Here is a 5,810-nt window from a genome sequence, read left to right on the forward strand (position 1 = left end):
GTCACTTCTGGCCCAAAAGGCCCCGCCCCGCTGTTGGCTGTTTCGGTATCTTTTACGCGCGTGGAAATCGGACAAAGGCGTTTTCCCACGCAGCTTTGCCCCGCCCCTTTCCCTCCATCTCCACCCTTGTAGTGATTGACCTACGCGTGCGCACGGCATCTTTCTCTCTCTAAGCAGCTTCACTGGTGACTTAGCTTCGCTTTTTCAGCTGGGCCGGCACATGCAGGTGGATATCTTTATCCTCCGCTCAAACGGAATCAAAACTAGCCCGGGCCATCTAGGTCCAACTACCAATTTACAGGGAATGCGGAGGATGGAGGAAAAGTGTTCAAGGAGGAACACGGGATGCAGGCAGCACAATCTAGGCTGTGAGAACCCACAGGACAAATGACATTGTTTATTCAAATAAATTGCAAGGAAGGGGAGAAGGGGAACCTTGTAGAATGAAAACGATTTAAGAGACATAAGGCATGGCAATTTGTGAATTTTATTTGGGTCATAGGTCAAACAAACGAATTGGGGAAAATGTATGAGTTCATAAGGGTTGGAAATTTGGGCACTGGAAAGATCATGAAATTGGAATCGTTAAAAATGTTTTTCAGTGTGGTAGGATACACAAACTTTACCATCTTAATCATTTTTCAGTGTACAGTTCAGTAATGTTAAGTACATTTACTTTGTTATGCAACCAGTCTCCCTCTTCATATTGCAAAACTGAAATTCTGTGCCCATTAAACAACTCCTCATTCTCCCTTCCTCCCAGCCCTTGGCAACCAGGCTACTTTCTGTATGAGTTTGATTATTGCAGCAACCTCATATAATGGAATCGTACCATATTTGTCTTTCTGTGACTGGCTTAGTTCACTTACCAAACAAATGTCCTCGAGGTTCACTCATGTTGTACAATGTGTCGGAATTTTTTAAAGTTCTACCTTAAGAAAGGCTACCTTTAAAAAGGCTGAATAAGCTTGGATGGAACTGAAGAGCATTATGCTAAGCGAAATAAGCCAGGTGGTGAAAGACAAATACCATATGATCTCACCGTTAACTGGAACCTAATCAACAAAACAAGCAAGCCAAATATAACCAGAGACATTGAAATTAAGAACGATCTGACAGTAACCAGAGGGGAGGTGGGAGGGAATCATGGGAGAAAGAAGGGAAGGGTTTTCAGGAACAACTACAAAGGACACATGGACAAAACCAAGGGGGCTCGGTGGAATCAGGGGAGGGAGGTGGGGATGGCTGGCATTGGAGGGGAGTGGTGCGGGGTAAATGTAGACAACTGTACTTGAACAACAATAAAACAATTTAAAAAAAGGAAAAGGCTGAATAACATTCCATTGTATGTAATACCATATTTTGTTTGTCCGCTCTTCTGTTGATGCACATAGCCATTGTGAAGTTTTAAATTGTGATAATGGGGTGTGTGTGTGTGTATGTGTGTGTGTGTTTAAAAGCATTCTTATCTTGTAGTCATACTGAGGTATTTACCAATGAAATGATAGAATGGATGGCATTGGCTTCAGATTAATACAGGATGGGGGAAAATGGGTAGATGAAACAAACCTGGCCATAGATTGATAACTGTTGAAGCTGTGTGGTTATACTATTATGTCTGCTTTTCTACATATTTCACTTTTCCCATAATAACATGTAAACAAACGAATAAAAAAAATGCCCAAGTGAACTACTGCCCCTTTAGAGCAGGGAGTTCATGAATGTTTTTCTCAACCACAGATTCAAGCAATCTGTTGGCAAAGGACACCCATTATCCCTCCTCCTTCCAACTTTTTTTTAAAAAAGGATTTATTTATTTATTTATTTATTTATAGAAGAGAAGGGAGGAAGGAAGAGAGGGAGAGAAACATCAGTGTGTGGCTACCTCTCACAAGTCTCCTGCTGGAGATCTGGCCCACAACCCAGGTATGTGCCCTGACTGAGAATCGAACTAGTAACCCTTTGGTTTGCAGGCTGGTGCTCAATCCACTGAGCCACACCAGCCAAGCCCCTTCCAACATTTTGAGTAGAGTAGCCTAGGTCCAGTGAATATATGGGGGATGGATTACAATTCTGATTTCCCTGCTCTCTGGCTTTCCAGCCAGAAGTATATTTACAATTCAGGTCTGGGACTTCAGTTTAACAAGTCCAACCCACTTGGTTTTGTTTTTTCCAAAAAGCTTTATTGAGATATAATACACAAAAAATCAAATTAAAGAAACATAAAATTTGTCATTTTAACCCTTTTTAAGTGTATAATTCAGTGGCATCAATGACATTCCAACCTGTTTCTAGAGTCTAGGTATTGATTCATCTTTGAAAGTTGGGAGACATCCAAGGACGAATGCCTTCCTAGGATTTTTTAAGTCAGTGAGAACCTGAAAGAGGTCAACACATTCCAGAAAAAGGAGATTTGCTTCGAGTATGATTGGAATGAGCCTGGAATTTCAGCCAGAAGCTTAGGTGTGTGGGGGGAGGGCTCTAACTCCACCATCTAATAGGTAAACACCTTTGACTTCTTAGTCTTCAAGTTTCTTCATCTCCGATAGGAATATAGTATTGACTCTGCCAAAAGCAGAGGTGAACAGAGCCCAGCCCGTTCAGCCTTACTTTTGCTTTACCTCCAGAAGCACCCACAACAGTGGTGAATGCTGTGTTCCCCAGGGAACAGGCAGTTTTTAAATTGTTCTGAAAGGAACTACTATAAAGGACACATGGACGAAACCAAGGGGGAGGGTGGAAGCAAGGGAGGGAGGTGGGTTTCAGGGGGTGGGGTGGGGAGAAAATGCAGACAACTGTAATTGAACAATAAAATAATTTAAATTAAAAAATTAAAAAATTGTTCTGGAAGATAGACTTCTTCAAAATAAAAGGTGAAAAAAGACACAACTTAACTTAATGGCGGACTCTTTCTCCATCTCTTTTTATCCTTAACACTATGCTGGTAGTAGGCCATGAATAAACATTTGTTGATTAACACACAACCCTATCCCACACAAATTAGTCAATTTCAACCATGTCATAAAATTTGTTTTTCTGCTTATTTTATTTCTATTTTGGGTTAATAATACAAAAGTTATAAGAACCCCTGTGTATTCGCAAAATATCTTTTCTCCATTAATCTTATAGATTAATAGGACATGAAAAAGATGAAGTCTTTTTTTTAAAAGATTTTTATTTATTTATTTTTAGAGAGGGAAGGGAGGGAGAAAGAGAGAGAGAGAGAGAGAAACATCAATGTGCGGTTGCTGGGGGTCGTGGCCTGCAACCCAGGCATGTGCCCTGACTGGGAATCGAACCTGTGACACTTTGGTTCGCAGCCTGCGCTCAATCCACTGAGCTACGCCAGCCAGGGCAAAAGATGAAGTCTTATATCAGGAAGTGAAGATTCTGACTTTGGGAGCAGATGTTTTGTCTCAATGTCAAGGGAAAGCAGAGTTTGCCACCTCAAAATATGCCTTTTGGGGTATCGATTATTTTAAGCTGATTATTTTCCAGGAACTTAGATTTAGGAAGAACCTTTGACCTTCCCCCAACTGTCTACAAGAATTCAAATAGAGGACCTGCTCCAGGAAGGAAGATATCTTCAGATGACAAGAGTTTAATATAAACTAGTACGTGGTAGACAGGGAGGAAGCTAGCAAAGCCTGTCAGATCAAAGTTCTCTCTGTGGCACATTGTTAAAGATGGCCCAGCAAACATTTATTTACCAAACATTTACTTTTCCATCTCCACAAGAATTGCCTTCCTGGCCTTTGAAGTCCCCCAAACACCCCTGCCCTTCAGGCCAGATTTGTCCTCAGATTTCATAGTCTTATGGAACCTCTGCATGCACATATGTAATAAATTTAGTCATTTTCTCCTGTTAAACTATCTCATGTCAATTTGATTAGTGCAGCCAAAAGAACTTAAAAGCATAGGAGGAAAAATTATTTTTCCTTCCCACAATGTCCTGGCTCTGCTACTTAAGTTAACTAATGTACCTTTGGTCAGGGCACTTTACATCTCTAAGCCTCAGGTTCTTTGTTACGAAATGGAGATCATAATAACTGTCCCGTCTGTAAACAGGAAACGAAGTACTGAAATGTGGAAGGAAACCTTATACACATGGCAGGTATTAACTATCATCATCGCTTCAACCCGTTTCACAAGCATCCTTTCTACTAGGTCCTCTGGAAGACTTGTTTCATAGCGAACTCTTCTATGCCTCTAGCCTTTTCATAAGGGGTTTCCTGCTTTAAAGTTTATCTGTCTATCCATTTATTTATTTTACTGGTCTTTTGTGGAGACTTGGGTCTCCGCTCAGTTTCCTGCTGAGTGGAGGCTCTGCCTATTTTCTCAGAAATTGATATCACTAACCCCGGATCCTTACTGCTTCTTCCACAACACTGGTCTGTCATCCTCAGGGGGGGAGAAACTCCCTTTTCTTTTGAAACTCATTTAACTTTTCCTACAACCCTCTACCCTGCCTTGTTGCTGCCCTCTATTAGGGTTAAAGTCACTCCTTGATATTCGCTGAAGACATGGTTTCCTGGCCTCAACCGACTCCTCTAAGTCTTGATGTCCCTTGCAGTGGCCGTGTGGCTGCTAGGCCCAATGCCAGCAGTGCCCATCTCACTTGACTCCGTATCAGCCATCAGACCCTAAACCAGGGGTGTCCAACCTTTTGGCATCTCTGGGCCACACTGGAAGAAGAGGAGTTGTCTTCGGTCACACATTAAATACATTGTGACACATAATCACAAAAAAAACCTCATAACGTTTTAAGTGAATTTGTGATTTTGTGTCGGGCCGCATTCACAGCCATTCTGGGCCACAGGCGGCCCGCAAGCCACGGGTTGGACACCCCTGCACCATGTCATCTGAAGTGCTTCCCCTTTGCCAACATCAACACCAACATCACACTGCTGTGAAAACCCGCCAGTTCCCTCATTCACATGGGCTCTTGACATTGGTCCTTCTCTTCTCTTTCTCCCAGTCTCCCAGCTCCCTGCTACTCTCCGTTTCTTTCCTCTGTGAACTAGAGCCCTGGTGCATTACTGCAACCACATTCTTCCAGGGCCCTCAACTTTCTCACTGTCTTGTCTTTCTCCTCCACTCAAACTCTGGTTTTGTCATAAGTATCTCTACTTACATACTTACCACTAGATATCCTGTGAAATTATAGATATCATTACACAATTACAGTTTCTAAACCCCACTAGGCGTTCAATGACATTTGCCTAACTTGGCACTCTAGTGACTTACACTGGTTGTTCAAGATTTTAACCACTTGCCTAACTCTTGCATTTCACTCCAAACCCTTCCGTTGTCCATAGTTCGATTATTTCTCCTTCAGCGCTTTCAGTATGTTCTTCCCTTTGCTTTAACAACCTGCTGTGTGGGTTCTCAGGACCAACCATCCTACAAAAATACTCACTCATGAAGTCCTAATTGTCCGCTCCCCTCCCCCCATTTTCTTTTCTACGCCGGTATTGTTCTAGGAACCTTACTGATTCCTACAGATGTGTAGCCCTCTCCCCGGACTGTGAGTTCCTCAAAGGCAAGACCCCTGTTTTATTTTGGTCCTCTCCTCAGTGCTTCCCTTCTGCAGTTTTTGGAGTGCAAGGGGACGCACAAACGTTTGAGACAGGGTGGGAACGAGACGGGAGGACCCACACAAGGGGCTCGGCGTGCAGAGTGGCCTAGGCTCGGTGGGAATGTGGTGTTCACCTGGGTCTCCGAAGGGCTTTTGCTAAATGAGCCGAGGAGGGGAGGAGCAGTCCTGCAGCCGAGCGAGGCCTGGGGCCAAGTGCCTCTAGGGCGGAGAG

This window comes from Phyllostomus hastatus, unplaced genomic scaffold, assembly GCF_019186645.2.
Source record: "Phyllostomus hastatus isolate PE091 unplaced genomic scaffold, TTU_PhHast_1.1 phas_scaffold_12, whole genome shotgun sequence".
Taxonomy (NCBI): Eukaryota; Metazoa; Chordata; class Mammalia; order Chiroptera; family Phyllostomidae; genus Phyllostomus; species Phyllostomus hastatus.